The 15,597-nt window shown below is 39.8% G+C and overlaps 1 long non-coding RNA gene across 2 annotated transcripts in view; it reads left to right on the plus strand.

Annotated features, from left to right (window-relative positions):
* The window catches only part of LOC139083843 (uncharacterized), a 200,576-nt gene that overhangs the window by 177,913 nt on the left and 7,066 nt on the right, over positions 1–15,597 (plus strand). For both annotated transcript variants that reach the window (XR_011540836.1, XR_011540835.1), the window contains 2 exons: positions 5,823–5,913; positions 10,275–10,445. This is a non-coding gene — a long non-coding RNA (uncharacterized lncRNA). The remainder of the gene's footprint in view (positions 1–5,822; positions 5,914–10,274; positions 10,446–15,597) is intronic.

Raw genomic sequence — 15,597 nt, forward strand, 5'->3', positions numbered from 1 at the left:
TAATGCCTACCAGTGTCAAGAACATGTGAGTGTCCTGCCCCCATTGCTGAATCTTCCTAAGGCATCTCTGGATTGCCTCCTCCCGCCCCACAAGTACCCAGTTTGCTCAGTTCTTTTCTGTGTAATATTTTGAATCTTTGTAAATTGACATTTGGATGAAGATGGGAGGGTCTTTTGTGCTAACAAGCAAAATTACCGTAAGAAACACTACAACATCTTCTAGAAACTTGAATCTAGAACCCTCAAAATACCTCACCTTTTGTCTTTCAAATAGTAAAAGCCAAAATGTCTCCTTTTTACCAAGTAAACATCCTTGAAATCCCATCTCCTCTATATTAGGAAGATGATTGATTATTTCTTCCTGTCTCTACCCTTTAAATCTGTAACTCCATAACCACCTCTTCACTGATTACCTCACTGCATCACTCAAACATTCCTGTTTTATTGTGTATGGACCTGCTCATGGCACGGTCTATTACCTGCCCCCTTCACCAGAACAGAGGAAAAGCTGCTGCAGCTCTTTACCTTCAGATTCAGAAATTGTTCCCGCTTGCTCCCTTTTGCCTTCCTAGGGGATTTCATACACTGATTTTCCCAACTAGTAACTTATCTCTCATAGGTACCAAAGATACCACAAACAAAAAATAAGTGTTCTCCATGCCTTTTAGCTCAAGGGAGAAGATAGATCCTTGCTACTCAAACTGTAGTCGTAACAGCTAGTAGCATCAATATCACCTGGCATGTTAGAAATAGAGAATCTCAGATGCCATCTCAGGCTACTGAATCAGAGTCTGCATTTTAATGAGCTTTCTGAGTGATTCAAACGCACATGAAAGTTTGGTAAGCACTGAAATCAACACAAGATAAGTAAGTAGAATGCAGGGTTGTCTTTACCATTATTGGAGCAATAAAATGTGTTGGATATAGAAGCACTTAACCTGGATTTGATGGGTCAAGGAGGACTGTTGAAGCTGAAATCTGAAAGACCATGTCTGTGTGCATGTGTGTTGGGGAGAGGTGGTTTTGAAGTGTGGAGTTATCAGTCAGAATAGGTCAGGTGCTGCTGCAGTAACAAACATCCCAAACGCTCAGTGGCTTGAAAATAGCAAAGATTTCTTTCCCACCCATTGTACTTGTTTATTGTGGATCAGACCCAGAGGCCCAATTGAAGGGAAACTCTGACTCTGCTTCCATGTTCACTGAGACAGAAGAAAGAGGATACAATAATTTGTATACTGGCTTTTAATCATCAGCCCAGAAGTGGTGCAAATCACTTCTGCTCAAATATCATTAGTCAAAAAGATTGACATGGCTACCCCTAATTATAAGAGGGCAAGCAAATGCAACCTTGCTCTGCCTGGATGGAGAAAGTGCCAGAATGTTGGCCAAAAATCTCTTATGACTGCTATGAAGGAAACAGCCATTAGGGAAGTGTTCCAGGGAAAGAGAATGGCATGTGCAAAGTCTCAGAGACAAGACATAGCAAAGACTGCTCTAGGCTCTGATAGGAGATCTGAATAACTAGAGCATGGGGTTCAAGAGAAGAAGTGTGAAAGATAAAGCTTGAGAGGTAAGGCAGGGGAAGATCCCTCTGAGTCTTGTAAGCTATATTAAATAACTTGGAATTTTATCCTAAAAGCCATGAGGAACCATTGGAAGATTTAAGCATTTGCAGCTATGCAATGAGGTCAGCATTTGAGAGGATCACTCTGGTGAATAGTCTGGAAGGAAACAAGAATAAATGCATTAATTAATTTACAATACTACTTGTAAAGCACTGTGTTGGGTTGATGAAGAAACGAAAACAGATCAGATCCCTGACTTTGGAGCTTGAAATACAGTGGATGCAGGCAGAGTAGTTAGAAGACTATTGCAGTATCCAGGCAAGCAATGACAGTGTCCTGGATGTGGGAGATCAGAATTGGCCACCCCAAAGTGTGTCTCTTTGGCATGAGGATTATTTTGGGCTGGTTACTTTTAAGAAATTGAAGATGGAGAAGAAGTTCTGAAAAGTAGAAGTTACCCTTTGTAAGAGACATTTACATTTGTAAGGAAAATCTCTATTTGTAAAGATATCTCCCTCTCTGTACCCAGAAGAAGAGGGAATGATCTTATTTCTACAGACTCTCATCAATGTGGAAGGCAAGGACGTAAATCTGCATAATAACCTTACTCTTGTTTACTGTGCTTTTCTGGTAATCTCCCATAAGGACTCCCCCTCTCCCAACATCCTGCTTTGTCTTTAGCTGAAGATGGTATTTAAGGTAACAGCCTCAGCCATTTTGGTGAGTTCCTCAGTTTTCCTGAGTCTCTCCCATGTATACATGTTATAAAGCTTTGTTTGATTTTCTCCTGTTATTCTGTCTCACGTCAATTTAATTCATAGCTCAGCCAGAAAGACCTAGAGTGGGTAGAGGATTTGTCTTCCTCCCCTACACGGACTGAGGTATTAAGGTATCGGAGATGGGGATAGAAAGAAGTGGATGTATTTGAGAAAGTGTTGTTCAGTGTGGGTGGTGAAAGAAGGGGAGAATTCCATAAAAAGATTCTTTCTCTGATTTAGACCACAGAGTGGATGGTGATGTCATTTACTAAGATGGGGAATATTGTTGAAGGAGCAGATGTGGCAGGGAGGAAGTTAGATGAATTCCATTTTGGCCCAATGTTTGAACTTTTAACTAGGTGCTTATTTTCTGTTTGTTTTTATCCGTTGGATTTGATAATGATTTTATTTAAGTATTTGGTATATGCTTTTTAGTTAACCTCTTGGATCAGGTGATGGGCATTTGAAGTGTTCTCTGGCTTGGACCCTGACACTCTCCAGACTCTGCCTTTGGTTGCCCTAAGCTCATTTCTTCCCACAAGTTTCTGTCAAGGGGAAGATGGAGAGATTTGTAAGGCACTGGCGTCATCTCACACAGAGAGGAGGAGGAGACCATTCAGATAACTTCTAGTGTTCATTCAGTTCAGAGGCTATTATGGACTAAATGTTTGTGTACCCTCAAAGTTCACATGTTGAAATCCTAACCCCCAATGTGATGGTATTAGGAAGTGGGGCCTTTGGGAGGTGATTAAGTCATGAAGGTGGAGCCCTCATGAATGGGAGTAGTGGCCTTCTCAAAGAGACCCTAGAGAGCTCCTTCACCCTTTCCACCATGTGAGGACGCAGCAAGAAGATGCCCATCTATGAATCACAAAGCGGGTCCTCACCAGACATTGAATCTGCTGACATCTTTATTTTAGAGTTCCCAGCCTCCAGAACTGTGAGAAATAAATTTCTATTGTTTAGAAGCCACCCAGTCCATGATATTTTGTTGTAGCAGCTCAAATTAAGACAGGACTTTATGCCATCTACCTTATTCATGGGAATTTATATTCTATTGTACAGTGTTAAAAGCTAAGAGTCACAGCAATATTCTAATTGGCAAGGATGTGGAGTTGGCAAGGATGTGGAGTTATGGAAACTTTTCTTCAGTGCTCTTGGGAGTTTAAATCACATACAGACCCTCTGACATGGTTAATCCACTCCTAGGTACACGCCCTAGAGAAACTTAGGCACATGTGCCCAGGACTCATGAACAGGAATATATGTATTGCAGAATTGTCATAATTAAGATGCGAAAAATCCAAATATCCAGAAAAAGTAGAATGTATAAATAACATTTGTATATTCACAAAACAGTATACCTACAGTAATGAACATAGCCAAATCATAGCTGTGGTCAACAATATAGATGGCTCTCACCAACACAATGATGAGTGAAAGAAGCAAGACATGAAAGAATACATAATATGATTCTATTTAAGTAAGGTTCAAAATAGGCAAAGCTGCCATATTGTTTAGGAATGCATACATGGTAGAAAATCATAAAGAAAAGAAGGAATATAATTATCAAAAAAGTCAAGATAGTCATTGCCTCTGGGAGAAAGATTGGAGTTAGGACGAGGGAGAAGCACCCGAGTGTTGGGAGCTTCTAGATAGCTGTCGATGCTTTGTTTATTTTGTTTTTAAATTTTGATTCTGAACTCAAAGTTTAAATCCTTCTTTAATGCGGGTCCTAGAATCTATATTCATCAACAAAGGAGGTTTGTACTGGTCGGTTTAGCTAGAGAAAAGTGGACAAAGGAATTGGGTGATGTTGGATTACAGCAACCAGTGAGAAGACATACATGCGGGGGATCCTTTGACTGGCTTTGTTCTAGGTTCTGGCACACTGCTGAGCCTGGAATCCAAGGGTCACATCCTTCCTCCCCTCCCCCCTAATTCTACCTAGATAGGGCATCCTATAATTTCAGTCTTTTCTTTTAATTTGGTTCTCAGCCACAGAGGTTTTCAAGGGGGTCTTCCTTTCATCAGAGGGTGGAACATGCCTGAGTCACCTTCTGTACCATGTTTATGTAGAGTGATGGTTTTCCAAAGGACTTTGTCTGGATTATGATTGCATGCATTTCTTCTTTGTTTTTATTACATTTCTTTTGTTTTCTGATTAATATATGTGAGATTTATATGGATTAACTTATAAAGGCCACTAAGACATAACACTGAATTTTAAAAAAGCAAATTGTACATATGCATAGAATAATGTCATTTATATTTTAGTTGTATATTTCTATATGACTGTATTTGTGAGCCAATGTGGAGAAAAAAGGCCTAGGAAGATATATACTAATGGTTCTCAACTCGGGGGTGATTTTGTTCCCCAGAGGACATTTGACAAAGTATGGAGACATGTTTGGTTGTGGGTGCTACTGGCATCTAGAGGATAGAGGCCAAGGATGCTATGAAATATCCTACAGTATAAAGAACAGCATACCTCCCCACCCCCAAAAAGAGTTATACTGCCCAAAATGTCCATAGTGCCCCTGTTACAAAATCAAGCTACTATCAAAATAATGTAATAATGTTGATCTCTGGGGAGTAGACTGAAATGGTAAGACATCTTAAGGGTAATTCAGCTCTATCCATAGAGTTTGAGTTGTAAATAAGACACTTCTTGTATTCTATAAAATATTAATAAACATAAGAAAGTTTCAATGTAATATGTATCTAATCCAAAAAAACAGAAAATACAAAAAAAGTTAAAAAGAAAGAAATTAAAACTACTCAAAAGCCACCATCCAGAGATATCTGGCATATTTCTTTCTAATCATTTTTCCTATGTGTATATCTGTGCACATATAGAATTATTTTTTTAAATGATGCTTATACTGTACATAAAATTTAACATATTTTTCCACCTGTAATATATTATGAACATTTCCCCATGTCAACAAATATTCTTTAAAAACAGAATTTTAAGTGACTGTAAAGCATTCACTCTCCATGGAGGAATCAGAGACGTATTTCCAAAATAAATTGAGAAATATTTCTAATAAGGCAGTGTTTATCTGTTTGGAATGTGTTCAAGTGCAGACAAATTTCTGAAGCAAGAGGCTTATTGGGAGAATAAGCCATAGTAATAAACACCAGCTTCAGATTTCAGTCAGATGACAACCTCTTTCCATTTTCAACACTGAACAAAATTAACAGAAATTAAGAGATAGCACACACACTTGAAAATCGAAATTTGAGAGCTGGATGCTAACTTAGAAAAGATATTACTTAATAATATTGCTACAGCAAGAAGCCTGCTAAAATACAAGTAATTGCCACTTGTGGTTTAATTATTCCATTTTCTCAAGAACGTAGTTTGGAGCTCAAGTATGCATATTAGGTAGCGATTAACCTTCAATAGCAATGTAGAGGACACAAATAGCTTGTTTAAGCATCTCTCTCCTTGAAATGCCACTAAAATGAATTAAATTCCAATTTCTATTCACAGATTAGAGCAAATTGCTCATTATTGTCAGGCGGATGGAGACCTTGTGACAAATGGGAGGACACTGGAGTTAGAAATGACTGCCTGCAAGGAGGTTTGTGACAGTGAAAAGATGAGGAAGGCGAAAGAGCAAAGGCCCTCAGTGGCTGGCAGGCTCCCTGCCTTCCCCCAGCTCAGCTTTCCCTCGCTTTGACAAGCCTGTTAGTTCAGCTCTGGCTGGCTTGAAAATTCTTCGAGATCACAACCAGATTCTCATTGCCCTACCTCTGCCCCGTGCACTTGAACTTACATGCTTTCAGAATAGCAGGAGAGTTCGGTGGAACAATTGGAATTAGTTTTCTAAAGGGCCATCCATTCAAAAGATATGTTTCTCCTTTCTGGCAACAAAGTGATGAGGTCATGATTCTGAGATGAGGCAAAACTGTGAAGACAGCTGTGTTTCTCTGTGGCTAAAGGTGGGGACTCTGGAATCAGAATGCCCACTGGTTAGTGGTGTAACTTTGGGGATGTCACCTAACCGCTCTATACCTTAGCTTCCTCCACCTGCCCAAAGGTCAGAGTGCTAATATCTATTTCTTATGATAGCTTGAAGATTCGAAGAGATAATATACACACAGCAGTGTGCTGGGCATAGGTACAGCCTCAGTCTCAGGAAGCGGCATAGATCTCCGTTCTCACTTCCCCGTCTCCAAAGGACCGATACGTCTACTCCCATTGAGATAGGGCTATCATAAGTGCAGAGGAGGGTTCAGAGGGAGTGTAAAGAGGAGACTGAGGGCATTTGGGAAGGCATCGTGGAGAACACTCTTCCATCACGGCCCGTTAGCCTCTCTCTAGTCTGCTCAGCCTCATGCTCCTCTCGGTTGACCTGTTTCTGAGTTGCTCTGCTTTCAGCATGCTGGCTCGGCTCATTTATCTTTTCCTCCTGGTTTAGGAAAGGGAAGAATCGCTTCCTGACACAGTGCTTCAAGGGGAATTGTCATTTACACACTGATGCATTCATTCATTCATTCAATTGTTCCAAAAATATTTATTGGATACCTGCTCTCTGGGCTACAATAATGACATAAGGAGATGAGTAAAATGCAGACTGTATTCTGAGCAGGCTCAGGGTTTATTGAAATAGGGAGATATTTCAATAGAATGATGAAGACTGTTACCAAGGAAAACAAAACAAAACAAAAAAATCACTGACCTCTTTCTCTATATAGCCTTTTTCGGCTTCCTTTTTAAAAAACATCTGCCTCGTCTCCCAGCTGCTGGTAGAGGCAGAACATCAACATTCAACATAAAAAGCTGTGGCTTACAGTCAAATTGTGGAATATCTAGCAGAAAATCCTTTTGGAGTTCTTAAAGCGAGTAACTCTTTTCCTGCCCCAGTCTCTCAGAATGCACTGGCATTCGCTCCTAGTGAGCCCCCTCCCCATTTTTATGTTGAAAGGAAAATATGTCAACTTTAAGGAAAAATTTGTGAAGTTTGAACGGGATCTAATTCCAATGTTCGGAAGTATTAATTTCTAGACAAAATTCTCCATAAGGTTATCATGATAAATTCCCTAATTCTATTACGTTTGACTGCATTTTTGGTTGTATGGCCTATTTTGTCTAAGGTTGAGATCGTTTCTCATTGGTCTGAGTTAAAATGATTCCTTTCTCCCTTATCCATGGAGCTTTGTCACAGGGGCTATGACTTGGAGGCTTGACAGAAGTGGTAAACACCAGAATGGCATCTAGCGAAATATCATGAATGAGTTCTACTCCACTGACACTCTCAGACCAGTACCTCCCCTAACAGTGTGGTGACTCAGACCGAGTCAGACATGGCATGTACTTAAAGAATGTTATTTGAGAACAGCACCAACATATAGGCCTAAGAAGGACAAAAGTTCTTTGCCAACAACTTGGTCTTAGGGTAAGTAGACAACCCTCCAGGGGAACAATAAATAAATGCAATGCGCACTTCTGACTTGGGAGTCTGCTCTTGCCTTGCCTCCTTCTCCAGCTTCCAAATGGATTGCCCAATGCATAGTCTATGCAAAGTAACCACTAGATGCAGCCTAGTCAGCCAATCAGTTTGGCCTTCTAATGATTACAGTGCCTGACAAATGTAATGACTTTGGTCCTTGTGCTCAGATCTCTCAGATTACCATATCAGGAGCCCTTTAGCCTTCATCTGCGGGCAGAGCTTTTCTCTAGGCTCTGGAACCAATTATTTTCCTGAGTTTTAGGAAATCCAAGAATTCCTAGGTTCTACATCTTTCATTTGGTCTGGCCCCATCTCTGACCTTTGTTGCAGGCCTAATGGATGTGTTCTCACCTTGTTCTTGATGCCCAAACTTTTTGTATTATACACTGATTCCAGTAATTGGATCTCTACTTTGTATCTTGACCCATCCAGGTTCCTTTGGGACTGGGCTTCTCCCTTGCGTTGGAAAATCTTCCTAAACATAAGGCTCAGGGTTCTGAGTGCTAATCCTCATACTTGGTAGCTGAAACCCAAAGCTAGACCCCTGCATGCAGCCTTCGCTAGTCTTGGGGATGCCTACCTGCAGCCCTTAGCTGGCATTACTGATAACTCTACCTAATATATGCTCTGCTTTGGACTAGAACCCTCTGCTCAGTCTTCCTAAACACTCCACCTGTCCATTTTTTTTCTGCTTCTCTAATACTGGTACCACCTCACATGATCTGAAATTTGTTCATTCAAAAAATACTCATTGGGCACCTATGGTAGGCACTTTGGACACAATGGTGTGCAAGACAGAGGACATCATCTTCACAGTGCTTCTCATCTAGTGAGGTATGCAGATAAGGAGAGGGTCAATTACAACAATGTGGAAATGCTGTAGTAGGGGAATGTTGGGTGCTGTGGAAGCATTTGGGGAAAGACTGACACGAACTGTGGAGATAAGAGGAGACATCCTGGAGGAAGTGACATTTAAGCCGACACAAGAAAGTTAAGCCAGACAACGGGGAAAGAAAGGGTAAGGAGATTATATCAGGCAGAAAAACTAGATTAGTTGAAGACCAGGGGATGAGAGAAAGAGAACATGGCAAATTTGAGAAGTTGAAACAAGCTTGAGAAGCTGAGTGGTGAGAGAACAAGCTGGTTGGGGCCCAGATCATACAGGTAAGAAGTCTGATCTCTACCCTAATAGCAATGGAAAAGTCTCGAACAATTTTAGATAGGGAAGTGGCATGCCGTGTGGCAGTGCAGACTCCTAGTCCTGGGCCCCCTGATCTGGTCCATTCTGTTTACAACCAAAATCAGGATTCTGACAGGCAGTTATATCAATTACCATTGAAGGTTTTGTCAAAATGGACCAGAAAAGCTTCATTTATGTCATGTAGATATAGTCTCATTTCAATAGTTGATGTGGATGATTCCACTAAAAATAACTCCTTCATTTGATGACCGCAGGCAACTTTGGGTGCTGATAACTTCGCTATTCTTTCTAATGATTGTGAGGTGTATTTTGGTCAATCCATAACAGGCATTTTATTGTGGGAAATGAAGCCAGATTGTTCTCCAGATGCTATCCTAAGAAAGAAAACATTGAAGTTTTAATTAAAATGCAGCTTAGGTTATATTTCACTAAAACTTTATAATAAGTATTTCCAATATCTAGAGAAAAAAAGACTATTGCTGATAATCTATGTCCACACCCTTCTAGTTATTCTTATGTTTATTTTTAAATGTTGAAAGAGAGAGCAAGTGAACTCGCCAGAATCCAATCACATCTTCTTTAAATGTGCAATATCCACTAATTAATTCTGAATAAATATTTCAAAAAAACCTGTTAATTCCTAGTTTATAAAGCTGACAGGGGGATTTTTTTTTTTTCTCCTTCTGGAGAGAAAGCAAGCAAAACATTAGAGCTGACTCTAAGTAAGAAAGAGTTAATATAATGTATCAATAAGATGCTGCAGTCTGTAGTCTTGTAACTATCATCTTCTTTCTTGACTTTTCTATTCTTTCTTTGGGGCTGGAAGGGATGGGTGAGAGATGGACTGCTTCTTTCTTCTTAAATGGAAATGGGGATTGTGTTTTCTGCCCTAGGCCTTTGCCCTAACTTTAATCCTTATCTGCCCCATCACACGTATATACATACAGGTGCACGTGCAAGTGCATGCACACATGCAATCAACCAGATGCTAAATAGGTGACAACTCTGGGGTTTTTTTGTTGTTGTTTTTAATTACAGAGAAATTTAAACAATTTCATTTATCTTCTTTAAGTTTTTAAAAAATGATTCAAGAAATATGAAATACAGGATATTCAAGAAACAATGCTATTCAAGAAATACAAAATTTCTTGTATACATACATATTTTTCTATTCTATATCACAGAAAATTAAAGAAGAAAAAGAAAGGGAATAAAGCAGAGAAAAAAATGAATATATATATACATGCATGTGTGTATTTACGTCTCTACCTGTGTATAACAAATATAGACAGATACTTGGGGAAAGAGAATACAGACAGAAGGACGCAAAGGGAGATCTACAGAGGCAAGTCCACAGTAAAGAAGAGAAGCAGAAATCTGGAAACCTACAGAGAGAGACAACAGCCTGGAGGCCTTTGATAGACTTTCCTCTTCACCTGGCCTGAAAGCATTAGAGCAGGTGAGCATCTCCTGTAACCACCCTTCAGTACACCAATGAACTCTCCACTACTTGGAAATTGTCCCTTTTCAGGGACAAAAATAATTTTTTCCAGTGTTTTTAAAAGCTTTATTGAGATATAATTGATATACAAAAATTTGCACACATTTAATGTATACATCTTGATGAATTTGGATATATGCATCCACCCATGATACCATCACCACCATCAAGGTACTAAAGGTATCCATCAACTCCAAAAATTTTCTTGTGTTCTTTTGAGTGTGTGTGTTAAGAACACTTCTCATGAGATCTAGCCCTCTTAATGTATTTTAATGTACACAGTGCCATATTGTTAACCATAGACATTATGGTGCACAGTAGTTTTCTAGAACTTATTCATCTTGCATAACTGAAACGTTAATACCTATTGAATAAGTCACCATTTCTCCCTCCCTCCAGTTCTGGCAGCCAGCACTCGGTTCTCCACGTCTATGAGTCTGAGCATTTTAGATACCTCATGTAAGTGGAACTGTGCAGTATTTGTCCTTCTGTGACTGTCTTATTTCACCTAGCATGATGTCCTCTAAGTTGATCCACTTGTTGTAAATGGAAGGATTTCCTTCCTTTTTAAGGCTGAATAATATTCCATTGTATGTATATACCACTTCAAAAATAATCATTTCTCTTTTCATTTACAAATTCCATATTTCTAATTGTTCTACATAAGAATTAAAATTATTTTGAGGCCAAGATCAACTCCAGAGGCCATAGGTTCCCCACTCCTGCTATCTCAGGCTCTTGAATGCACAGTGTTCCCCCAGCCCCACGTTTTGTTGTTGTTACTTTTGTTATTGTCTGAAGGCCACTGCCTACACTTCCTGGGCGGGTGCCCTCTCTCAGGGGTTGTGTGTAAGACCTGCATGGATAATCTGGCCGCTTCATGCTTGTACCTCTTCAGAATCCCACATCTTGCTTTCCCTCTCTAGCTGCAGATGAAGATAAAGAGGCTAGATGTGGTCCTCAGTACTTACTATAGTGCCTGATCTGTGGTAGGCACCAAACAAATTAGGAGTACTAGATAAATTAGAAGCTGTACTTTTTGTTCTTACTACAAAACAAACAAATCAAGCAATATTCAAAAATCTCTGGTATTTACATTTCAAATCCTATTAGTTGTTGATGTTCTCAACCAAAGCTCCCTGTATTGTCTTATGTTGATTAGTTCCTCAGATCAGCTTGGATTTAGGATATTTGTTAGTCTCAAATATTTTTAACGGCCTATTTGGTTATTCAGGAATGTAATTATACTTTGTTCTCCAAATATTTTGATCTCATTTTCACTTTAAAACTGGAATGCTTCATCATCCTCCCTTGAAAAAGAATGTTAGTTTGATAACCTTGACCCGCGTGTACTTTAGAATATAACTTTTTTCCATGAGAATTTGCAGATATTCGCCCTGAGCCATTTAAATGAATGTGAGAAACTGGAAGATAAAATGAATGAGTTTGTATCTCAGGACTTTTGCTATAACCCCAAATATATCACTAGCCACCAGTTCCATTTTCAAGCTTCAATGCAACTCTTCTGGGCAAGGGATTTTATTTAAGTCTTTCTTTTTTCCCTCTGAAAGCTTTTCTAATATAAGATTGGAGATTGAAGTAGAGCAGTGGCCTTCACTGCTTTTTTTGCTTCCCAACCATGAGCATCCGCACAGGAGATTAAGGAATGAACTGGAAGGAAGCCGGCCTGCAGCCTTCCCATTCTTCTCACCTCCCCTGCCTTTCTCTATATTTCTTTTACCTCCATTCAGCTTTGAAGGTGAAATGAGGATAGCAGGAGGGCAGGTGGTATTTCCCGGATGAAAGTGAGTCAAATGAGGGCAGAACCCAGAAGACAATGATGTATTGTTCTGTGTTTCCTACAGTTAAATTGCTTTTCAGGATTTCTGTGTTATAAGAATGCATGGATTTTTAGAAAATATACTTGTTATATAATCTAATCCTCATTCCAACCCTGAAAGCCAGACGTACGGCAAACTTTTAGCTCTTCTTGCTTTTCTGCCTCAGCCCATAAAATACGAACTTTTGACCTCAGAATTCTCAGAAGGTTGGGAAAGCAGTGTAAGTCCTTCCTTCTATCTCTCACTGATTTCTCTCCATGGGAGAAGAGTGTTCTGACCAATTTGTGGTCAGACTAGAGCCTGATGTCTATTGGTCTGGGTTTTTCCATTGTATTGAGTTTACATGTTTAGAGTTTAGTACAAAAGTAGCCTCAGAACCTTTGGCTTCTAACTTCTCTCTGACTGGCTCTGGGGACTCAGTGTACTCAATAACAGAGGGCTTGTCATGGTTCTCCGTGCTACTGGCTCAGTTAGCGTCTGCACAGCAGTCCAACGTCTCACCCCAAATGTTCGTAAAGTCTAGGATTTTTAGCAACTTCAAACCCCAACAAAAGATTTTATTATTTCCATGTTCAGATGTGGAAAATGTCCCAGAGAATTGAATAACTTGTCCAAAGCCATACAGTTGGTGAGTGGAAGAATGAAAGTTTGAACTCAGGTATACCTGGCTTCAAGCACACACGTTTTTATTCCTACTGTCCCATACTTAACACAAACCCTATAGTTCCTGGGCTAATACTGTGTTGGGAAGCTCCAGCAGACACTTTTCTGATCTTATAGGACAACCTGTTTTTATACCTGGGTGTGGAGATAGGAGAGAAGGCAGTGGCCAGAATACCTGAGTTCTATTTTTGCCTTCTATCTATGCCTAAATTTGGAGAAAGCTAGGATATCATTCATGTCTGGAAGGCTTGTCACATAAATCTTCTAGAAATCCCAAAGAATTTAGCACTTATCTATACCTTCCTGACCTGTATTGACTGTCCATCCAAATGTAATAGGTCCTACCCAATATCTGTTCTAGAAGGTATGCTGTTTAACTGGCTACATAAATGAGAAAATCCAGACTATCAGTTGCTTTGCATAAAAAAGCATATTTCACTAATAAATAAATAAAGTCTTGGAGGTAGATGGTCTAGGGCGGGTATGGTCATTCCATTCCCTCATCTTCAAGACCCAAATTCTTTCTGTCTTCTCTGCCATCTTTCCCATGTCTCTTAGCCATCCAGATTGCCTACTGGAGCTCCAGCTATCATGTCTATACTATAGGCAGCAGGAAAGAAGAAGGGAGGGAGGGTAAAGGAATTTTCTTAAATGCTCCACCAACAACTTCTGCTTATAGCCCTTTGACACCAAGCCCCCAGGGAAACAACACTTTTGCTGGGCATTCTATAACCCAGAATAAAAAGCAGCATTCTATTAGTAAGGAAGAAAGGTAGAATGGATATTGGCAGGTAACTTACAGTTTCTACCACACCTGCACACACACACACACACACTCACACACACACGTGGTTGCCATGTTGTACATCTCCAGGTGCCATTCACACTGTATTCTATGAGTGCAGAAATTTAAATATTAGCTATATTCACCTGGTAGAGGTACCTTTCCTGAAGGAGTTTATTTAAATTACACCTTTATACATTCAACATCAGAATTAGTGAAGAATGGAAGAATTTTTCTAAAATGGTTAATTTAAAATTTAAAATACACATATGAAACAAGCAGAGATACTCATCAGATAGAACTTTAGTATGTTTCTGGAGTTATTTGCTGTTCCTCTATCACTAGGAAATTGGAGAGGCAGATAGAGTTCTGCGTCTCACTATCAAAATTTTTCCCAGTCCCTCATGGGCAGCAAGTGAGGCTCAAGTCTCTTCTCTTGCTGCCTTGCTAAATTTTTGTTATTTAATCATTTATATGTGCCTATTTACCTGTGTATCACACACCTGTGTTACATAGCCATTAGGAAAATCCTGAGAAAAATAAGTCACATCTTAAAGTCATACTTCTTTGAAGGCCAACAGCCACCCTGACCCACAGATGCACCCCCCCTCAAAAGGAACTACCCCTTCAGAGAGGCAAGAGATCTCTCCTCTGGGTATGAGGCTTGAAAGATGAGTCTGGTGATGTGTGTTGCCGTGGATTGTAAGGACAGCCAGTCTAAGAGAATGGAGTCAATAAAGGAGATGTGAAAAAGGGAGAAGGCCCTGAGGATGTACAAGTCATCCTCTGCTGTTCCTTCAATGAGCTCATATTTTCCTTAAGCGAATATGAGTTGGCTTTTTGTTACTTGGATCTAGAGACCTGATTAATATAGCCTGGACTATCATCATGCTGTTCTACTGTGACATCACATTCTTATATTTCTGGATGCAAAGCTCTCTCTCTCTAAAGGTCATTAGCTGGATTGGATTTAGTTTGGGGTTTCGTGCCCCAAATCTCACAAATTTCTGAGTGGTTGAGACCACCTTGAGAAGTACCTCCATGCAGCATGAGCCCCAGAAGGGATCACCATAGAGAACGGGTCTTTTCTATCTCCATCTTGAGATGGGAAATGTCAATCTACCTTCAGAGGTAAAGCCTAGAGTCAGATATGGGAAGAGCCTTCTGTCATGGAAGGCTGGTTATGTGACTCAGACTAGGCTTATAAGATCACAGGTATGATATAGAAATGAGTGCTGGAATGCATTCAGGGTATTTTCACTCTTCTGGGAGAAGACTTTTTCAACCCAAAGCATAGCAATGAGAAGTATAACCAAATTTGAAAATACAGGCCCCTTTCTTAACACTAATGAGTTTCTTGAGCCTTAAGCAGCAAGACCTCATCTCTCAGTGTGTGGGAAGGGTACATACACTTTGCTCAGGTATTATATCAAGGAAGTGATAAAAGTCACAAGTAAACTGGATCTCCTTCTAAAAACACAGCAAGTTCCAGCATCTTCCCTCACTGATGCTATTTTTACTAAAAAGTTGTGTTATTTTATGGCTTGTGTTTCATCCCCTTTTATATGATCCTCCTTACCTCACAGCCAGTTGCTAATAAGAAATAAAATGAGCAGAGGCAGACAACAGGGAAGAGAAGCAAATGGCATGGATAACCTCAAACAACACAGACTTTCCCTGGGTAATCAAGAGCAAAATTTGCAAAATTATTGTGCGTCCTAAACAGCTTTCAAAGGCTGCAAACTCTACAGTAATTACCTAATCAATAAGCTCAATCCCCTGCATTGAGTAGATTTGCAATTTGCAGATGGAGAAATAAGAA

The sequence above is a fragment of the Equus przewalskii genome, chromosome 6 (genome assembly GCF_037783145.1).
Source record: "Equus przewalskii isolate Varuska chromosome 6, EquPr2, whole genome shotgun sequence".
NCBI lineage: Eukaryota > Metazoa > Chordata > Mammalia > Perissodactyla > Equidae > Equus > Equus przewalskii.